The 24,557-nt window shown below is 19.8% G+C and overlaps 1 protein-coding gene across 1 annotated transcript in view; it reads right to left on the reverse strand.

Annotated features, from left to right (window-relative positions):
• Positions 1-1,470: 1,470 nt before the first annotated feature.
• The window catches only part of LOC122510622 (toll-like receptor 6), a 38,508-nt gene continuing 15,421 nt past the window's right edge, over positions 1,471-24,557 (reverse strand). The window contains exon 2 of the mRNA XM_043625395.1: positions 1,471-1,879. The gene's annotated coding sequence lies outside the window, so the exon portion shown is untranslated. The remainder of the gene's footprint in view (positions 1,880-24,557) is intronic.

Here is a 24,557-nt window from a genome sequence, read left to right on the forward strand (position 1 = left end):
TCAAAAATTTTCAACTATTTTCAAAAATTGTAATAAAATTCTTTGAAAGAAAAAAATTGTTTTCAAAAATAAAAAGTTTTTGCAGGAATTCAATTATTTTCAAATATTTTAATAAAATGCTTCCCAAGAATTTTATTATTTTTAATTTTAATGAAATTTGAAAAGATTTAATAAAATTCTTCCTAAGAATTCAATTATTTTGAAAAATAATAAAATATTTTGCTGGATTTTTTTTGAGCTAATTGAATAATTTTGAAAATTTTATTAAATTTTTCTCAAGGAAAAAGTTACTTTGAAAAATTAATTACTAATTAAATTCAATTATTTTGATAAAACACTTTCAAAGAATTCAATTATTTTCAATTTTAATGAAATTTTAAAACATTTAATAAAATTCTTTCTAAGAATTCAATTATTTTGAAAAATAATAAAATTTTATTATATTATGAAATATGATCAAATAAATTACAATTATATTCACAAATTTTAATAATATGTTACCTAAGCTTTCAATTATTTCCAAAAAATTTAATTATATTAATTCAAAAAACTCTTTTGAAATGTAATCGTATTTTTTAAGAATTACATTTAGAAATATTATTATAATTATTAATTATTTAATTATCAAATTAAAAATAATAAATTAACTATAATACGAATTAATAATGATGTTAATTAATAAATAAAATAATTAAAAAGTTTCTAATTAATAAGAATACTGATTACTATTTGCTATTTAATAATTATACGAATTATTATTAGACTAATTAATTCTTATACTAATTAATAAGTATTTATTAATAAATATAGTAATTAATAATTAATTAATAAATATTAATAAATTTTAGTAATTACTTTTGAACAGTAATATCAATTAATATTATAAATGTCAAAAGTTATATAATTGAAAAAATATTTTAAAAAGAACTTAAGTCCATAATCTTTAATTTTTTTAATATAAAAACTGAAATGAAAGAAATTGTCATAAAAGATCATTTTTGTTAAATCAAATAAATATTTTTTTGTAAGGCAATATTAAAAGAAAATTAGAAAAAAAAATTTCCTTTTTTTCCTACGGGGACGCAAGAAAAAAACGCAATTAGAAAGTTAATTTCGAAAAAAGTAATTAATAAAAGTCCAGTGAAGAAATTTCGTGTCTTATATTTGAAAACATCCCTCGGTTCGTGCTTGATCTGTAACGTGACGGAATACGTGCTTCCGTTTCCAGAGCAAATTTACGAAAGTATCTTCTGGCTTCAAATTAATGGCGGTTGTTGTTTACTATCCAAGGGGAAAAGCTCCTATATACCCAGGGAAAAAGTACTTGGTTTAAATGAAGCAAAAAAAAAAAAAAAAAAGAAAAAAAACGAGAAAAAAGTATTAATAATGATAAATAAAAAAAACACCAGTAATTTCAAACTGCTTATCAAATGCGAGCATTTTATATATTTATAATTTTTTTTTCCCTTCGAAGTTATACTCCATATGAAACATTGGTAAGATCATTTTTTTTTTATTTTTTGTTTTTTTTTTTGTTATACAATGTAATTTGTAAAAATGTTGACAAAAGCTTGAATGTTGAAAATTCGTGATCAATGCTAGTAGCAAAAAAGTTTTTAATGTAAAAACGTTTCGTTAAGTATTTTTTATTTGTTTTTTTTATTTAATTTTATGTTTTCAAAAATATTACGGAGTGCTATTTATTTTTTTTTATTTTTTTTATTTTTAATATATATATATTTATATCTTTATATAACAACAACTCCGTTTCAAAAAATTTCTTTTTTTCCTTGATTCGCGAGTCAAAGAACAATTCCTATACATTCGTTCGTGTGAGTCGATCCTGTCCGGAAGAAGGCAGTGATTTACGATACAGCGTCTGAAACATAAAATTGATTTTCATCATTTTTTCAGTGTCACTGTGTTGAAGAATTGAAATTACATTTTACGATAATCGAATATTATAATTGTATAATAAATAAAAATTATTATAATAAGCATTAATATTACGTTATTATTACTATTGTTATTATTATTATTATTATTGTTACTATTACTATTGTTACCATTATTATTGCTACTATTATTATTAAATTTCTTTAATTTACAAATATTGTCCACAATTTTTAAATAATTTCGGATTAACAAATTTTTTAAATACACTTATTAACTAATTAATTATTATTTATTATTTTCAGAACTTTAAATAAAATTATTCGAAAGAATTTAATTATTTTCTAAAATAATCAAATTCCTTTCAGAAATTCAATTATTTTCAATTGTAATAAAATTTCTTGAATGAATTCAATTACTTTCAAAACAATCAAATTTAATTATTTTCAATTCTAATAAAATTTCTTGATTGAATTAAATTATTTTGAGAAATAATAAAATTCTTCGCAGAAATCCGAAGGTATATAATAATATATTATTATATATTATTTTTAAAAATTATAATGTAATGTTAACTAAGAATTAAATTATTTTTAAAAATAATTGAATTCCTCGTAGAATTTCAATTATTTTCAACTTCAATAATATTTCTTGAATGAATTCAATTATTTTTTAAAGTTTTAGTAAAATTTCTTTCAAAACAATTCAATTATTATAAGAAATGTTATTAAAATTTTTTTCAAGAAAATAATTGCTTTGAAAAATAATAAATTTTTTCGAAGAAATTCAATTATTATCAAACATAATGAAATTCAATTTTTTTCAATTTTAGTGAAACTTTTTGAATGGATTTAATAATTTTTTATCATTTTGATGATTAAAAATAAAAATTAAATAAAAAATAAAAAATGATTTTTTACTATAAAAAATTTTAATAAAATTTTTCCTAAGAATTCAATTATTTCAAAAATAATAAAATATTTTGATGGAATTTATTTTTTTTTCTATGCAATTTTAATAAAATTTTTTTGACCAATTCAATAATTTTGAAAATTTTAATAAATTTCTTCTAGAAAATTCAATTATTTCGAAAAAATTTACTAAAATTCATAGCTAGACGTTAATTATTTTCATAACTAATATAATTTTTCGCAAGAGTTCAAATCATTTTCAAAAATAATCAAATTCCTCGTAGAAATTCAATTATTTTCAATTTCAATAAAACTTCTTGAGTGAATTCAATTATTTTTAAAAGTTTTAGTTAAATTCCTTTGAAAATAATTCAATTATTATGAAAACATTTTATTAAAATTTTTCTCAAGGAAACAATTACTTTAAAAAATCATAAATTTTTTACAAGAAATTCAATTATATTCAAAAATATTTATGAAATTTTCATAAAATTATTTGAATAAATTCAATTATTTTCAATTTTAGTGAAACTTTTTGAATGAATTCAACAATTTTTTTTACATTTTAATGAAATTCCTTTCAAAACAATTTAATCACTAAAGTTTCAGCTAGACGTTAATCATTTTCATAATCAAATTCCTCCCAGAAATTAAATTATTTTTAATTTTAATAAAATTTACAGTGTTACTTCAATTATAATAGTATAATTTTTTATACCTAGTAATTATTTTTAAACATTTTAGTAGAATTCCTTTTAAAACAATTAAATTATTATCAAAAAATTTATTAGAAAATGGTTTCTAAAAATTCATTTATTTTGAGAAATAATAAATATTTTTGCAAAAATTCAATTATATTCAAAACTTTTAATTTCTCTCAAGAATTCAATTATTTTCAAATATAGTCGAATTCCGTACAAAAATTCAATTATTTTTAATTTTAATAAATATTTATTGATTGAATTCAATTATTTTAAAAATATTTAGTAGAATTCCTTTCAAAACAATTCAATTATTATCAGAATTTTTAATAAAATTCTTCTGAAACATTCATTTATTAGGAGAAATAATTTTATAAATTACTGATTGCAATAAAAATTTAAAACATAAATATTATATTTAGAATCTTTATAATTAATTTTATTCACAGTGACACAAAATATTATAATAAAAATTTAATTTGAAGAAGAAGAAAATAAATTTCGTTCATTTGAACGTTCAGAACTTTCGGATCATTGAAAATTTTCAATTATTTTCAAAAATTTTAATAAATTCACCTTCAGAATTCAATTATTTTTAATTCGATTTTAATTAAATTACTATAAAAATTTAATTCTTTTTAATAATAAATTATATACTTATTAACAGTATTATAAATATTACAAAATTATTTATTATATTCAATTATTTACTTTGCATAAATAATTTATTATTTTTAATTTTGAATGATGAGTTAGTAAAATTAATCATGAGTTAATAGAATCAGTTATTAAATTACAAATTAATTATAAAATTTAATAGCCAGTAATAATAATTCTTATCCAAAAGAAAATTGAATATTTCTTTCATAAAAAGATTTTCTATCTTCTTAATAATACACCTGTTTACAGAATAAATAAAAATAAAAATTTCTATTCTCTCTTCTCCCAAGGGATATTTAATTTCACCTGATTACTACAAATACCAGACTAGAGGGAATTGTATTCGCACAAAAGCTAGACGCGATTTTCTTTTCTTTCTTTTTTTTGTTGTTGTTTTCATCTCTTTTCTTTTTTATCATCATAATACAAAATTCCACAGACAAAAAAAAAAAAAGTTAAGAATTGTCCCTTGTGCAATTTTCGAGTCTCGACACACAAAGCACGTTAGCGACACTTGTGTATTAAGAAATATTATTGTCATCTTGTTTTCATGCGAGATAAAAGTTTCTTGAAACATGAACCCCCAAAGCAAGAAGAAAGTTTAAATATTCACATGCACTGCAGCAGGTATGACGCGACGCTTGCGGATAAAACACGTGAGAGAGGGCGTCCCCTTTGCGGGAAGTAACAAATCTGTGCGTCAAAGAACTCAAGAACGATGATACTCCATTAAACTTTACGGGGTTATGAAAGGACAATACGGGTCTCGGCTAGAAAAAAAAGAGAGAGAGAAAAAAAAATTTTTTTTTTCCTCACCACACCAAGGCCGACAAGCACAATTTATGGAACATTTCGTCGTCGCCTTTTCTCTCCCTCTCTCTCTCTCTCTCTATTTTTATTCACCAAGTGATGAACCTAGGACACTTTTTAATATGTTCCTCACAAGTTTTTTAATTTTTAATCAAAAGTGAGTTTTCTCGATGCGACAAGACTCTCTTCTCTCTCTCTCTCCTACACATTTTATATGAACTCTTTATATGAACGTTATCACAATTTTATTTTCCTGTTTAAAAAAAGTTTAAAAAAAAGAACTTTTAATCCAATTTCTATCTCTTTGAGGCGGTACAGTAAAAAAAAAAAAGAAAAAATTGCTGAATATTTACGACATAATTAAAATTTCCCGCATCCGTGCGAGAGTGATGAAAAAAATAGAAGACTTTATTAAACATTAATTGTGAAATTAATTAATTATATCAAGAATAAGTGACACGCTCTCTTCCGAAAATTTAAACATATATACTAAAATTTTCACTAATTTGCATATTAGTGACGGACTTCTCGCTTTGAATTTAACGAATTCAAAGGTTAATTTGCCTTTCACTGAAAATGTATACATATTCTCTTTTTGAAATTTAATTATTTTGTCAAAATTACTCATTAGTGGATCATTTATTTTACTATTAAACATTAATTTTTTTATTGACAGCCAAAATAATTGTTTCAATTTCAATCTTATTATTTTCTATACTTTAATTTTTTTTATCTATTGTCACGATATTAATACCTAGGGAAATAATAATTTAACTAAATTTTGATTATTTATAATATTTCACATGTTTACAATACAATTATAATTTAATTCCAAAAAAAATTTTTTTTTTTTAATTGTAGGATAAATTTACTGACAGAATTCAATAATTTTCAAAAATAATAAAATTTTTCGCCGGAATTCAATTATCTTCGAGTATTTTAATAAAATGATTCCCAGGAATTATTCCAAAATAATAAAATTCATGTATTTTCAATTTTAATAAAATTTCTTGAATGAATTCAATTATTTTCAATTTTAATTAATTTTCTTAAATGACCAGTTTTGAGAAATAAGAAACTTTTTTTTTCAATGTAATTTTAATAAAATTTCTTGGACCAATTTAATTATTTTAATAAATTGCTTCTTAAGAATTTTTCCAAAATAATAAAATTCAATTATTTTCAATTTTAAAAAAATTTATTAAATGAATTCAATTATTTTCAATTTTAATAAAATTTCTTGAATAAATGCAATTATTTTTAATTTTAATAAAATTTCTCAAATAATCATTTTAATGAAATTCCACTCCAAAGAAATTCAATTATTATCAAAACATTTAATAAGATTCTTCCTAAGAATTCAATTATTTAGAGAAATAAGAACATTTTTCGCACGAATTTTTTTTTTTCAATGTAATATAAATAAAATTTCAAGGACCAATTCAGTTATTTTAATAAAATGCTTCCCAAGAATTCAATTATTATTTTCCAAAATAATAAAATTCAATTACTTTCAATTTTATTAAAATGTCTTGAATGAATTCAATTATTTTTAATCATTTTAATGAAGTTCCTTTCAAAGCAATTCAATTATTATCAAAACAGTTTATAATATTCTTTATAAAAATTTAATTATTTTAAAAAATCATAAAATTTTTGGCAGACATTCAATTATATTCAAAATTTTTTATAAAATTCTGTATAAGAATTGAATTATTTTCAAAAATAATAAAATATTTTGCTAAAATTTGTTTTTTCAATACAATTTTGATAAAATTTCTTGGACTAACTAATTGATTTTAAAAATTTTAATAAATTCGTTCTAGAAACTTCACTTATTATGAAAGAATTGACTAAAATTCATAGCTAAAGGTTAATTACTTTCATAAACAATATAATTTTTTCACGAATTCAATTATTTTTAAAAATAATCAAATTCTTCGTTAAAATTCAATTATTTTCAATTTTAATAAATGTCTTAAATAAATTCGATTTTTTTTAATAATTTTAATGAAATTCCTTTCGAAACTATTCAATTACTATCAAAACATTTAATAAAATTCTTCCTAAGAATTCAATTATTTTGAGAAATAATAAAATATTTTGTATGAATTTATTTGTTCAATGCAATTTTAATCAAATTTCTTAGACCAATTCAATTATTTTGAGAATTTTAATAAATTTCTTTTGGAAAAATCAGTTATTACGAAAAAATTTATTAAAATTCATAGCTAGACGATAATTATTTTTATAACAAATGAATTCAATAATTTTTTAAAATTTTATTTGAATTCCTTTCGAAACATTATTATCAAAACATTTTATAATATTCTTCCTAAAAATTCAATTATTTTGAGAAATCATAAAATTTTTGTCAGACATTCAATTGTATTCAAAAATTTTAATAAAATTCTGTATAAGAATTGAATTATTTTAAAAAATAATAAAACATTTTGCTAGAATTTGATTTTTCAATACAATTTTGTTAAAATTTCTTGGACCAATGAAATGATTTTAAAAATTTTAATAATTTTGTTCTACAAAATTCAATTATTTCGAAAAAATTGATTAAAATTCATAGCTACACGTTAATTACTTTCATAAACAATATAATTTTTTCACAAATTCAATTATTTTCAAAAATTATCAAATTCTTTGTAGAAACTTAATTATTTTCAATTTTAATAAATGCCTTTAATGAATTTGATTTTTTAAAATAATTTTAATGAAATTCCTTTCGGAACTATTCAATTATATTATCATAACATTTTATAAAATTCTTTCTAAGAATTCAATTATTTTGAGAAATAATAAAATATTTTGTAGGAATTTATTTTTGTTCAATGTAATTTTAATCAAATTTCTTAAACCAATTCAAATTATATTGAAAATTTTAATTTTCTTTTGGAAAAATAAATTATTACGAAAACATTTATTAAAATTCATAGCTAGACGATAATTATTTTCATAACGAATGAATTTAATTATTTTTTAAAACTGTATTTGAATTCCTTTTAAAACAGTTCAATTATTATCAAAACATTTTATAATATTCTTCCTAAAAATTCTATTATTTTGCGAAATCATAAAATTTTTGTCAGAAATTCAATTATATTTAAAAATTTTAATGTAAAATTCTGTATAAGAATTGAATTATTTTCAAAAATAATAAATTATTTTGCTAAAATTTGTTTTTTCAATACAATTTTGATAAAATTTCTTGGACCAATTAAATGATTTTAAAAATTTTAATAAATTTCTTCTAGAAACTTCACTGATTATGAAAAAATTTACTAAAATTTATAACTAGAGGTTAATTATTTTCATAACGAATATAATTTTTCTCAAGAATTCAATTATTTTCGAAAATAATCAAATTCTTCCTAGAAGAACTTTTTTTCTTTGAATAATTGAATTTTTAAAGAACTTTCGCAAAAATTGGTTAAAATAGGTAATAATTTGATACAGAAAAGAATTTTAGTAAGAAATTATAGAAAATAATTGAATTGATGAAATCTTGAATATAATTTTACAAAAGTTGCGGCAGCACGTTTTATAATTATTAATTTCAAAAGTTTAAAAATTTGAAGTTTTTTGAAAATTTCAACTGGAAATTAATAATTTTACTTATAATTATTTGATAATTTTACTTTAAAAATTACAAAAATAATTTAATTTTACTAGAGTTGCGTTTACAGTTTTTAAAAATAGTTGAATTTTAAAATAGTTTCGAATTGAAGTTTTAGAGAATTTGAATTTTAAAAAATTTTAATCGAAAATTCCAAAAAAGATAGTTTTTTTAATTTTTTTAATTCTAAATATTTCATTTTTTCCAGTACTTTTAAAAAAAATCCCTGACTCTTCCCTTGTTTTCCTGACTTTTCCCTGAATCGACAAAAAAATAAAATAACAAATAACAAAAAGGAAAAATTGTCAAGTTTTAACTCAATTATTATTATAGTTAAAAAAAAGCTTGATAAATTCAACGCAATAAATTGAAACACTCAAGCGAAACTACATAAAAATGATCTATACTCCCAACTGGTGAAAAATGCACATAAATATCGTGCACTCATAATTTTGAAAATTTGATTAAAATCATTCGATTTACGATAATTTTATTCAACGAACTATGGTACATATACGTACAGATATAATCGATTCTTTGTGATTTGCTCATTTTCCAAAAAGTATCATCATTCGCCAACCCCACAATATTCGTATGTCGTATTCGTATATGAATTCAGTGAATTACATTTACACTTGTATAGTGATTGAATGAATTTGTGTGACTCATATACTATAAATGGGAGGAGAGAGAGAGAGAGAAAGTAATGGGTGCGTGAAATGCGCAGGCAACATTGGGCAATCGAGTAAAGGGCAGATTTGAGGGCTGCTGTTGAATTACAGGGACCAAAACCGCTGCAGCCCTTATTTACTTGTCGCAAAAATTACATCAAGAGAGAGAGAGAGAGAGAGAGAGAAAGCTTCACCCCAACAATGTCCTTTTCAACAGTGCCTGGCGCGCTAATTACTTAATTAGCATACACAGTGTAGAGAAATAGGATTTCAAACTAACTATAAGACTACAAATTACTTGATGATATTTTTAGTTGGTAGAACAACTTTTTTCTTTTGAATATAACAAAATTCCGCCGCGTTCGCTCATAATTTTCTTTCATAAAAGTAAATTCTTTTTTTTTTCACCCTCAACTTTATATGTAAATTCACCTGCTTCTTTTTTAATTACAAAAATATTTTCATAGTTTCAACAAAAGAGGGTTTTTTTTCTCAAATGAAAAATAAATTATTAAATAAATTATTATATTCACTAAATAATTATAATTTAGTGCCATTAATTATTAATTCACAATAAATAAAGTAAAAAATAATTTATGCATCTTTGTTTAAATATAAAAATATTTTCATATACTTTTACAAAGAATCTCTCGATTATTATTATTATTTTCTTTATATTCTTTTTATTCTTTTATTATTACAATTTATTTCTTTTTACTTTATTTATATTTTTATTTCTAATTTTGCTTCTACTATTATTTATTTAGTGATTACGGGCATACAAAAAAAAATATTTATTTAATACAATATTTTACCCGCTGTTCGAATTATTATTTATTTCTTTTATTTCTTTTCTCAATACAAAGAAAATGTTTCACGTCCAATTACAATCTCACAACAGATTATTTATTTATATAAAGAAAAATAGAAGGAAAAACGAAAAATTTCACATAGAAAATAATTGTGTTGCCTTAATAATATTTTTTTATTAGCTACTGCTCTTTTTAATTCTAAGAAAAAATATAAATATTCTAGCAAAATATTTTATTATTTTTGAAAATAATTCAATTCTTACAGAATTGTATATTAAAATTTTTAAATATAATTGGATTTATTTATTTATTTATTTCGCAAAATAATTGAATTTTTAGGAAGAATATTATAAAATGTTTTGATAACAATTGAACTGTTTTCAAAGGAATTCAAATACAATTTCAAAAAAAAAAAAAATTGAATTCATTCGTTATGAAAATAATTATCGTCTAGCTATGAATTTTAATAAATGTTTTCGTAATAATTTATTTTTCCAAAAGAAAATTAAAATTTTCAATATAATTTAAATTGGTTTAAGAAATTTGATTAAAATTACATTGAACAAAAATAAATTCCTACAAAATATTTTATTATTTCTCAAAATAATTAAATTCTTCGGAAGAATTTTATAAAATGTTATGATAATATAATTGAATAGTTTCGAAAGGAATTTCATTAAAATTATTAAAAATAATCGAATTCATTCAAGACATTTATTAAAATTGAAAATAATTGAATTTTAACGAAGAATTTGATTATTTTTGAAAATAATTGAATTCGTGAAAAAATTATATTGTTTATGAAAGTAATTAAGGTGTAGCTATGAATTTTAGATAATTTTTTCATAATAAGTACAGTTTCTAGAAGGAATTTATTAAAATTTTTAAAATCATTTAGTTAGTCCAAGAAATTTTATCAATATTGTATTGAAAAAACAAATTTTAGCAAAATATTTTATTATTTTTAAAAATAATTCAATTCTTATACAGAATTTTTTTAAAATTTTTATAATACAATTGAATGTCTGACAAAAATTTTATGATTTCTCAAAATAATTGAATTTTTAGGAAGAATATTATAAAATGTTTTGATAATAATGTTTTGAAAGGAATTCAAATAAAATTTAAAAAAAAAATTGAATTCATTCGTTATGAAAATAATTATCGTCTAGCTATGAATTTTAATAAATGTTTTCGTAATAATTTATTTTTCCAAAAGAAAATTAAAATTTTCAAAATAATTGAATTGGTCTAAGAAATTTGATTAAAATTGCATTGAACAAATAAATTCCTACAAAGTATTTTATTATTTCTCAAAATAATTGAATTCTTAGGAAGAATTTTATAAAATTTTATGACAATAATTGAATAGTTACGAAAGGAATATCATTAAAATTATTTTTAAAAAAATCGAATTCATTCAAGACATTTATTTAAATTGAAAATAAATAAATTTCTACGAAGAATTTGATTATTTTTGAAAATAATTGAATTCGTGAAAAAATTATATTGTTTATGAAAGTAATTAAGGTGTAGCTATGAATTTTAGATAATTTTTTCATAATAAGTACAGTTTCTAGAAGGAATTTATTAAAATTTTTAAAATCATTTCATTGGTCCAAAAAATTTTAACAAAATTGTATTGAAAAATCAAATTCTAGCAAAATTTTTTATTATTTTTGAAAATAATTCAATTCTTATACAGAATTTTATTAAAATTTTTGAATACAATTCATTGTCTGACAAAAATTTTATGATTTCTCAAAATAATTGAATTCTTAGGAAGAATCTTATTAAACGTTTAGATGATAATTGAATTTCTTTGGAGTGGAATTTCATTAAAATCATCATTCAATAAATTTTATTAAAATTGAAAATAATTGAATTCATTCAATAAATTTTATTAAAATTGAAAATTGTTGAATTCATTCTATAAATTTTTTTAAAATTGAAAATAATTGAAGTTTATTATTTTGGAAAAATTCTTAGGAAGTATTTTATTAAAATAAATGAATTGTTACAAGAAATTTTATTAAAATCACATTGAAAAAAAAATTCCTGCGAAAAATTTTTTTTGTATCTCAAAATAATTGAATGTTTAAAAAGAATTTTATTAAATGTTTTCATAATAATTAAATGTCTGACAAAAAGTTTATGATTTCTTAAAATAATTAAATTTTTATGAAGAATATTATAAACCTGTTTGATAATAATTGAATTGCTTTGAAAGGAATTTCATTAAAATGATTAAAAATAATTGAATTCATTCAAGACATTTTAATAAAATTGAAAGTAATTGAATTTTTTTATTTTAGAAAATAATAATTGAATTTTTGGGAAGCATTTTATTGAAATAACTGAATTGGTCCTAGAAATTTTATTAAAATTGCATTGGAAAAAAAAATTCGTGCGAAAAATGTTCTTATTTCTCAAAATAATTGAATTCTTTGCAAGAATTTTATTAAATGTTTTGATAATAATTGAATTTCGTTCGAGTGGAATTTCATTAAAATGATCATTCAAGAAATTTTATTAAAATTGAAAATAATTGAATATTATTATTTTGGAAAAATTCTTGGAAAGCATTTTATTAAAATATTTGAAAATAATTAAATTCCTTCGAAAAATTTTATTATTTTTGAAAATTATTGAATAATTTTTGTGCAATAATTTTAGGATTTTTAATGCTTTTGATAAAATTCCCTAATGACCAGTCTCAACCCTATTAATTAATTATCACTTTTTTTGTCTTCTACAAAGAAATTTTTTCTTGAAACAATATTTTATCAATAGAGAAAAATTCTCTTTTTTTGTGTGAGCGAATTTGAAATTCTTTTTTCCTCTCTTTTCACTATCAAACGGTAGCAGACTAATTTAAATAAAAAAAAATTCTTGTTCATTTAAAATATTTCTTTTTTAGAGAAAGAGAGAAAGAGAGAAATAGAGAGAGAGAGAGAGAGTTGCAGAGAGAAAAAAAGGGAGAGTATTCAGAGAATTTTATTTGAAAATGTTTTCGTGTGTCGACGAACTACATTTTTCTCGTTTAAAGAGTACATAAATAAAATACATATATATTTATTTTTATATTGAAATCTTTGTACAAGTAGGCGGGAATATTCATTAAAAAATATTACTCTCTCTCTTTATATATATTTACTCCCATAATGCAGGGAAATTTTAACGTGATAATCCCAATAAGTCATCATTAAAATCTCGCCCTAAGTATTTTGTTCAATAGAAGAGCTTTTAATGCGATCGTATTATACCAAGAAGGCTTTATTTGGAGAAGATGAATGCCTTTTCTAAGTAATAAAGGGGCAAAAATAAAAAAGAGAGAAAAATTGGGGAGGGGGCGAAAATGGTTCAGTTTAGCGAACCATCTTTCAACGTTAGAGACACAATAGGCCAGCAATTTTACTAAAATAATTATATTTCCTCCTTTTTTTTATTCTCGTAAGGTTCGTTATTATTAACAGAAAAGAAATATTTCTCTTGGTCTTTTTTCTCAAAGAAATTCCTTAAAGAAAAATATTCACGCAAACAAAAAATATGCTTTGAATAAGATTTCAAAAAGTAATGAAAATTAATTACTTCCCTGAAAAGTAAATTGAAAATTAAACGTGAAATTTTGAGAGGACTTCGTTTTACCTTGAAAAACTTTTTTTTTATGTTTAAAAAGAAAACTTTTTTTCTTTAACATTCGTTTTCCCTAATCAGAATAATTATTTCTTTAATTCATAAAGAAAAATTAAAATTTTTCTATTCGCGTATTTATTAATTATTTACGTTTATCATTTTAAAGTTTTTCTTTTTCTTTATGATTTTTGTTTTCTTTTTATTTTTCTATTTGTGTTTTTAAGCATTTCCTTTCTTTTATTTTAAGCTTTTAGCCAGTGGGATTTATTTTTTCCCGGTAACAAAAAATATTGTAGAATATTTTTTGTTTAATATAGTTTAACTTCCTGGCACAAAAAAATATTCACGCTGTAAATTTCGTATCAATATTAAATATTTACAAATCACTGCGAATTTTCTTTTCTTTTCGCTATTAGATTTTAATTTTGCCTTTACCAGGAAAAGAAAAAAAGAATTCAATTATTTTCAAAAGTAATAAAATTCTTTGTAGAAATTCAATTATTTTCAAAAATTTTAACGAATATCTCGTCAAGAATTCAATTTTTTTTAATAAATAGGTATGTAGCAAAATTTTTTATCAAAAATTTAAATAAAATTCTTTAAAAACTTTCAATTATTTCCAAAAGTTTTTCGCTATTGAATTATTTTTAATATTTACTATTTTCATAAAATTTATTACAAAATTTAATTATTGCAAAAAATTTTTTGATACATTTCTACGAAAACAGAATTTAAATTATTATGAAAATATTTGAAAAATTCTCGTCAAGAATTAAGTTACTTTTATAAATAGGTAGCGAAATTCTTCTTAAAAAGTCAATTATTTATAAAAATTTTTATAAAATTCTTGTCAAACTTTCAATTAATTAAACAAAATTTAATAAAATTCTTCGCATGAATGTAATTATTTCCATAAATTATTATTTAAATTTTTCTCATGAATTCAATTGATTTTTAAAAATTTTAATATAACTCGTCAAAAGTTTTCAACTATTTTTAAAAATTGTGATGAAATTCTTTAATTCAATAAATTTCTGTAAAATTTTAATTCAATTCCTCAAGAGAAATTAATTATTATTTTCAAAAGTTATTAATAAAATTTTTCATAAAAATCCAATTTTAAGAAACATTCAACATTCATTCAATAAATTATTTATTTTTGTATTTAAATAAATGGATTCTCGTAGAATTTTCTATTAATAATTTATTTCAAAATTAATTTCGTGTAAAATTTTATATAATAATTGAATATTTAAAGCATTATATTATGAATTTTTAGAAATAATTGAATTTTGAAAAGGTTTTTAAATTAAAATATTTGAAAATTAGAAGTTTTCAGACTTTTAACTAACAATTCTGTAGAATTAATTTTTTTGGAACAGTTTAATTGAATTTTTTTTTTAATTATTTCAAGTTTTTAATTTCAAATATTTTAATATTTTTCATTGAACTCAATTATTTTCAATGCAATTTTAATAAAAAATCGGTAAAAAAAATTTTAATTATTTTTCAAAAATTTTTATTAAATTCGTCGAAAAAATTTGTAAGAATTCAATAATTATTTTCATAAATATATAAAATTCTTGGCAATTGAATTGATATCGAATAGATATTTAAAAATTCTCAAAGAACTTTTTCAAAAATTAGGTATTAAAAATAATTTATAATTGATTTAAAGAAGAATTTTAGTTAAAAATTCTAGAAAACAGTGATAATTGAATTTAAATGATGAAAATAATTTTAAAGAAATTAGAATAACAATATTTTTATATAAAATAATAATAATTTTGTCACTGGATTATTTTTAATTATTTATAGAAACATGAAGAAATCACAATCATTATGAGTTTAATTTTAGAAGCAAAAAATTAATAAAAATTATTTTTCTTTTTTCTATTGCGCAGATTAATTTTTTTCGAGATTACTTATTCTTTTTTATGTTCTAAAAATTTTTCATGTTGCCAGCGGCGTTTTTGAAACGGAAAAAATATATTTTTTTCCTTTCGTTAATATTGTAACAGTGTCAAATAATGCATTTCAGTGAATTGTGTATAGTAGACTAAAAGGCAAAACACCAGGTGCATTTTTTTTTTTCTTTTACTTGACTCTTTTTTTTTCGCCGTCTATCTCTCTATATATATAGGCATATTTATATATTTATATAAAAATCTCGCGTTCTGAAAAATTTTATTTTCAAATTGGTTTCGACTCGACGTGAATATTCAGATTTCAAACGTCAACCACCGCGTGTCGTTTAACATTTTCCATTTTAAACTTCATTTTACATTTAAATCACGTTTTCTATATAGTTCAGTGATTTGAGACGTTACATTGTGGTTTTTTGAAGGGGGACAGGGGGAGGTAAGGGGGGAGGAGTGTAAATTTAGAACCGATACAGTAGACTCTAATATATAATTTATTAATTGTATGCATCGAGAAAATTTCTCCTTTTTATCGGAATATAGTGATAAGTTTCGTTATAAATAAATAATTATTATTTCCCGAGTATTTTATAGAGTGGATTCGAGTGAATCGATTTTTTTTATTTAATTCATTTGTTTATTGAATCACTTACTAATTTATTTCAGTATTAATTAATTAACTTCTAGATATATTTATTTGATAATTAATTTATTATTATTATTATTATTATTATTTATTATTTTATAATTAGTTAAATTAAATTAATATTAATTAATTTGTTTATTGAATCATTTACTAATTTATTTCAGTAATAATTAAATAACTTCTAGATATATTTATTTGATAATTAATTTATTATTATTATTATTTTATAATTAATTAATTTATTTATTACTTAAGCTTTTTAGTTATTTATTATTATTTACATATTTATTTGCTTATTTATTAATTAACCTATTTAATGAAATTTCATTAAAATTACTTGAATCATTGAATACATATTTAATTGAAAAATTTTTCAAATAATTAATATTTCGTTTACAGAAGAATTTTAGTTAAAAAATTGTATTTGAAAATTTAAATCTTTGGGGGAATTGTGATCTTGAAAATAATTTTTGATAAGTTAAAGTAACAATTTTTATAAATTGAACTGTGTGTATTTAATAATTTTTACAGTAAATCAGAATATTTTTTCAACAAAATTCTGGGACAAAGAGAAAATTCTCTCAGGAAATAGGGGAAATGTCGAATAAAATAATTTCTACTAATTTAAATTTAGAAAATAAAGTTTAAACTTTCAATGCAAATAAATATAAAAAAATATAAAAAAGCAAATATATGAAAATAATTATAAATAATACTTATTAAAAAATATTTACAAGAAATATTTATAAAAATATATAAGTATAATAGAAATACAGAAAAATATGTAAATAAATAAATTTCACCCAAATTCAGCAGAATAAAGAAACTGACTTCTCATTTAACTAGGCAAAATAATATGTTTTAATTTTTACATAATATTATATGAGTTTTTTTTTAAAGTACTTCGTCCTTTTTGTGAACTCATTTAAAATCCTTACACATTCTTTTACATTTCACAAAAGATGGTGGATATGGAATTTATGTATGAATTTGGAATGAGTTCCTCATAGGAATTTACTTCCAGGAGAGGAACTTCTAGCAGGATACGGTTAGAATATTGAAACAGAATACTACTATACTATACTGTAGAAACATTACGAATTACGAATGATATTTCAACGAAGAATGAAAGAGAAAAGTTCTAAAGCACCTCGGGGCAAATTATATTTTTTTCTCTTTCGCAATTTTCTATTTTTTCTCTCTCTTTCACTCTTTCTCTCTCTCTCACTTTTTTTTATACCGTATACTCATCTCATTCATACAATAATTTTAACCTGTCACTTGTTTCTTTCTTTCTTATTATATATATTTTCTTTTAGTATCACTATTTTTGGTATTTCATTTCGTTGTATATTTTATTAGCTGTATAATATTTCATATTATTTTATATTTTATTGCGGCTAATTTTATTTTGTATTATTTTATTTTATTAGCTGTATAATATTCTTTTTTACTGTTTTTGGTACTATTTTTTGTTTTATTATTTTTCTCACTGTTTTTTTATTGGTTTTTTTATAATAAAACGGTTTTTGATATATTTTTTTAATTTTATAAAATCGTAGCTATTTTTGGTAAATAATTTGGTCAATTATCTAATCTAGATTTGAAAATCGAAAATTGAGAAATGGAAGATTGAAAATTGGAATATAGGATTTGAAATTTAAGAATTGAAAATGGAAAATTGAAATTTAATATTTGAAAATTGACATTTGGAATTCGAAATTTGAGAAATGGAGAATTGAAAATTGGAATTTAGAATTCAAAATTTAAAAATTGAAAATTAAAATTTAAAGTTTGAAATTTAATATTTGAAAATTGACATTTGAAATTCGAAATTTGAGAAATGGAAAATGGGAAATTGAAAATTGGTATTTGGAATTCAAAATTAAAAAATTGAAAATTGAAATTTGAAAATAGACATTTTTAAATCGAAATTTGAGAAAACGAAAATTGGAATTTAGAATTTGAGATTTAAAAATTAAAAATGGAGAATTGAAAATTGAAATTAAAAATTTGATAATTGAAATTTGGAAATCGAAATTTAAGAAAACCAAAATTGGAATTTAGAATTTGAGATTTAAACATTGAAAATGGAAAATTAAAAATTGAAAATTGAAATTAAAAATTTGATAATTGACATTCGGAAATCGAAATTTGAGAAATGGAAAATTGAAAATTAGAATTTAGAATTCATAATTTTAAAATTGAAAATTAAAAATGGAGAACTGAAAATTGAAATTAAAAATTTGGTAATTGAAATTTGAGAAAACGAAAATTGGAATTTAGAATTTGAGATTTAAAAATTGAAAATTGAAATTAAAAATTTTATAATTGACATTTGGAATTCGAAATTTGAGAAATGGAAAATTAAAAATTAGAATTTAAAATTCGAAATTTGAGAAATGGAAAATTAAAAATAAGAATTTAGAATTCGAAATTTAAAAATTGATAATTATAATTTGAAATTTAAATAATGGAAAATTAAAAAGTGGAATTTAGAATTCAAAATTTAAATTCGAAATTTGAAATTTGAAAATGGAAAATTGAAATTTAATATTTAAAAATTGAAAATAGAAAATGGAAAATTGAAATAAAAAAATTTTAATTGACAACTGGAATTTAAAACTTGGAAAATTGAAAATTAAAAATTGAAAATCGAAAATTGAAATTAAAAATTTGATAATTGACATTTGGAATTCGAAATTTGAGAAATGAAAAATTGAAAATTAGAATTTAGAATTTAGAATTCGAAATTTAATAATTGAAAATTGATAATTGAAAATTTGAAAATTTGAAAATTAACAACTGGAATTGAAAATTTGAGAAATGGAGAATTAAAAATTGAAATTAAAAATTTGATAATTGACATTTGGAATTCGAAATTTGAGAAATGAAAAATTGAAAATTAGAATTTAGAATTTAGAATTCGAAATTTAATAATTGAAAATTGATAATTGAAAATTTGAAAATTTGAAAATTAACAACTGGAATTGAAAATTTGAGAAATGGAGAATTAAAAATTGAAATTAAAAATTTGATAATTGACATTTAGAATTAGAAATTTGAAAATTGATATTTAGAATTTGAGACATAAAAATTGAAAATGGAAAATTGAAATTAAAAATTAGAAAATTAACAACTGGAATTGAAAATTGGAATTTAAAAATTGAAAATTGAAAGTGGAGAATTGAAATTAAAAATTTGATAATTGACATTTGGAAATAGAAATTTGAGAATCAGAAAATTGGAATATGAAATTCGAAATTTAACAATTAAAATGAAAAATGGAAATTAAAAAATTAATAAATTAACAATTGAAAATTAAAATTTAAAACTACAAAAATATTCTCCGCAGTAAAGTATACTTTTCGAATTTAATGTTTAATTCCCTTAAAAAAATTATCTCCTCTATTTATTCAAACCAAAACTTTTTCCATATTTCAATTTCCTCCTTATTTTCCAATGTTTTTCAAAATTACTACATTCTATCATAAAATAACATAAAAAAAGAAAAAGAATCTCAATTATTTGCTCTGTTTAAAAAAAAATTTTATTCGCTCAACTCAGATTTTATTGTTTATTCTCCTTTTACTAATATTATAAAAAAAGGAAAAAAAAGCACGGAGAATTTATGTTTTTTGATTAAAAAATTTTCCGTAGGAGTTGAAAAAATAATTTTTGACATGTTTGTTGATAATGCGCACAAACAATGTATGTGTGGGTATATATGCATTACGAGAAGCTCGATAATTAATTTTCGCATCTAGTGCGCACAAATATTCATAGCATGTTGAAGGAACAACATTAAACAACGTTAATTTTTTTTCCTTCCCATAATTTATTTATGTCAGGAAAATTTAATAAAAGCAAACAAATTTTTTACTTGATATTAAAGTTTATTTTTCACTTTTTCCCCAATCTGAATAAAAAAATTCTTTTTCAAAATTTTTTTTTACCCATAAATTCAAATTGTGAGTCAAATTTCTTTTCCTATTTTTTGATAGAAGTAAAAAAATTTTATCCGATTTCAAAAAGTGAAAAATAAGTAAAATTTCTCTTATATTTTTGACAAGAAAAAAATTATTTATCCGAATTCAAAGAAAGAGTAAAATTTTTTTTCCTATATTTTCGATAAGAAAAATTTTTTTTTTATCAGAATTCAAAAACAGAATAAAATTTTTTTTCCTATATTTTCGATGAGAATAAAATTTTTTATCTGAATTCAAAAATAGGGTGAGAATTTATTCTTCTGTTATTGATGGTAAAAAGTATAGTTAATGGTAAAGAAATGTATAAAATGTATGACAAATAAATTATTGTTATTACATTGAATGGTGAAAATATTTTATTTTATTTATTTTTTTTTTGGAAAAATTTATTGTGTTTGAGAAAGTTTTCGATGTTGTGAGAAAATCTAAAAATAACAGAAAAAAACAGTAATAGAAATGTACACACAATAATATTGTGATATACGGTCTTTTCTCTTTGACTCGTTTCTTTTTTTTTGTTATTTTTTGTTTTGTTTTGTTTGTAAAAGCACATAAATAAATAATTTTGTGTCGACAAGTTTTTTGTCATTAAAAATAGCTCCATTGTCATAGTGACAAAGCAAAACCTTTCACCTTTCATTGTTGATATAAACGCCAATGTCAATAAACTTTATCACATTTGATTTTACCATCAACATGACAGAATGTTTTTGTGTCCCTTTTATAACTATATACACTTCGTGTTTTCTCTTCGTTTTCAAACCAACATTATTGTTTTTAAAAAGTTCCTGCTTTTAAAAGGGCGAAAAATGAAAAAAAAAATTGGATATATATCGTACACACGATGGAAATTAATTCTTTAGTTGGTATCTATCATTTTGTAGATATTTTCGAAATTGTATAAATAAATTGAATAAACTATTTTTGTTTGTTTTTTATTGTTCTGTTATTCTTTTTTAACTTTTATATTTTTTTATTTTTTACTTTTTTTAAATTTATTATATTTACATATATAATAACTTACTTTTATTTAATGAATTTATTTATTTTCATTTATTAAATTCATAAAATTTACAAATATTTTTATAATTAGATATTTATTTCCTTATTTTGTATTTTTACGTATTTTTTAATAACAAATTTAAAATATATTGTTACCCTTTCAATTAATTATTTTATACTATCTTGTTTATTATAAATTTATGATACATTATTTCATATAATTTTATATTGGTATTTAAATAAAATTGAATTTATTGTTAATTTGATACTGTTTGTTATACACATATATATAACGTATTTAATTTCAATTATTTCCTCGGTAGATATATTATTTATTTGTGATAATTAATTTCCTCGTTAATATTAAATTAAATAACTGAAAATAAATATATTCAGCTGATATACGAGTTCCAATAATTTAAGCATATAATAGCTATTTTATATTAAAATCAAATAATTCGTAGTATCTTATTTCGAAATTTTTAAAATTATATCTGTTCCATAAATCTAATTTACTTTGAAAAATTATTAATACCTATTATTAATATCATTAATATTATAATTCTCATTATTTATATAAATAATTATAATAAATAATATATTTTAAATTTTCTACTAAAGTTATAAATTTTTGATGTATAGAATTCAATATTTTTTTTTAAATTTAAATTTAGCAAAATTTTTATTGAAAATAATTGATTTTTCAAAAACTGTAATAAATGAAACATTTTTTTAATAAAGTAATTCTCAGAATTTTTTATATAATAATTTTATAATAAATAATAATTGAATATTTCTAAAAATTGAATTCTTATTTTATAAAGATTTGATCAAAATTTTTTAAAATAATTGATTTCTTTCGAAGGATTTTAAGAAAATCCTTATAAATAATTGCATTTTTCGGGGAATTAATTTAAAATTGTATTAAAAATAATTGATTTTGTGTTAGAAAAGTTTTATGAAAAATGTATTTGATATAATTAAATTTCGGTCAAAATATTATTTTTGAAAATAATTGAATTCCCGCAAAGAATTTTATATATTTATGAGAATAATTGAATTCTTAGAAATTTTTTCCACGAATGTAATAAAAATTTTTGGAAAATAATTGAATTTTTTCATGAAATTTTATTAAAATTACATTGAATATAATTGAATTTATCTAAAGAATTTTATTATTCATGAAAATAATTTAATTCCCGCAAAGAATTTTGCTATTTATTAGAATCATTCAATTCTTTAAAATTTTTTCCACGAATTTAAATACAAATTTTTGAAAATAATTGAATTTCTTTAAGAAATTTGATTACAATTGCATTAAAAATAATTGAATTCAATTAAAAATATTATTGGAAAATAAAAACTTGAAATAATAAAAAAAAAATTAATTATACAGAATTGTTAGTTAAAAGTATGAATAATTCAGATTTTCAAAGATTTTACTTTGAAACCTTTTCAAAATTCAATTATTTCTAAAATTTTTGAATAATTAAATTCTTTTGACTAATTTTAATAAAATTTTTAAGAATAATTACATTTTTCGAGGAATTTATAAAAAGAATTTTATTATTTACGAAAATAATTAAATCCCTGTAAAAATTTGTTTTAAAATTTTTTAATATAATTGAATTTCTCTTAAAAATTGTATTATTTTGCAAAGTAATTGTTTTCTTGGGAAGATTTTTAATAAAATCCCTGTGAGAAATTTGATTATTTTTTAAAATAATGGAATTATTACGAAGGAAATTTAGTAGAAATTGGAAAATAATTGAAATCGTGTGTAATTTTTATTGTTTATGAAAATAATTGAATGTTTGCGTTGGATTTTTTTTATCATTTTTTGTAAATAATTGAATTCTTTTGGAAAATTTTATTAAAATAGTATAGTTATATCAAAAATCATTGAATTGTGAAAAATTTTTGTTGAAAATAATTCAAATTTTCCCACGAATTTTATTAACAATTTTTTGAAAATAATTGAATTTTAGAAAAGAATTTTATTATTTATAAAGATATAATTGAAATTTTGACGAGAATTTTTTTTTTAATTTTTGAACATACCTAATTGAATTTCTACGAAGAATTTTATTAATTTTGAAAATAATTGAATTTCTGCATTAATTTGTAACTTTTCCAAAAAATTCAATTTTTTTTTAATGTTTTTATCTAAAATTCTTCTATAAATGCATTATTTTTAATAATTAATTAAATATGTATTACAAAATTTTAACTAATTTCAGAAGAATTTGAATTATTAAAATTTTTAAAAATTTAAGTTCAAAAATTTCAAATTGAAACCTTTTGAAGTTCATCTATTTATGAAAATTATAAGCGTAACTCTTTTAAAAATCAATAAATTTTGAAATACCTGTTTAAGTAAAATTATTCATTAAATAATTTCTATGTAATAATTTTATGATAGTTCTCCAAGAATTATTATTATTTAAAAAGAAATTATTGTCAAAAATATGAGGCTGATTACCGCAACGTTTTTAAAAACGAAAACGAAATAAATAATGCGACTTTTTTTTTTTTTTTGATTGTAAATCATGTTTTTTAAAATAATTGTCTCTTAAGTAACAATTAATTTCTTAAAAATTAACAAACACGAAAATTAGAGATAAATTTAACTTAAAAAGAAAAATTCTTTTTTGATTTTTTGCTTTTTAAAACGTTGCGGACTTCAGCTTCGTCAGAAATAGAAAAAAATTGATGGTTTTGTGTTAAAATTCGTGGTAATTTTATAGTTTATGAGAGGCAAACAATAGAGATAAGAAAATTTAGATTTTTCTTATAAATTTTAAAAATGTAATTTTTTCCACTACTTTTATTAAAAATCCCTGACTTTTTCCTTATTTCCCTGACTAATTTTACTCTCCTTGACTTTTTTCTAAATTCCCTGATCTGTAGCTGTAGCAGCATTGTAAAAAAAAGGTTCTAAATTAACGCTGATGTCGCTATTATAATAGCCAACCTATTTAGTAACATAATTTTGATATTAAATCGTAATTTGTTTTAATTTTATAAAATTAAAACAAATTATGATTTAATATCAAAATTGGTATACTAAATTTGTACCTTTCTTTTTACAGTGAACTCTAAGTATATGTGACGCTCCATGAGAAAAAGGACCTTATTTACTCTTGTCATAAGGTCCCTTTTCTCGTGGAGCGTCACATATAGAAACCTCTCTGTAAAAAGAAAAAAGTACTTTTCAGTGTTAAAAATCTTAAAAAAAAGTATCCTAATAAAATCTTAATAAAAGTAGTAAATAGT

Source organism: Leptopilina heterotoma, unplaced genomic scaffold (genome assembly GCF_015476425.1).
Source record: "Leptopilina heterotoma isolate Lh14 unplaced genomic scaffold, ASM1547642v1 Lhet_71, whole genome shotgun sequence".
NCBI lineage: Eukaryota > Metazoa > Arthropoda > Insecta > Hymenoptera > Figitidae > Leptopilina > Leptopilina heterotoma.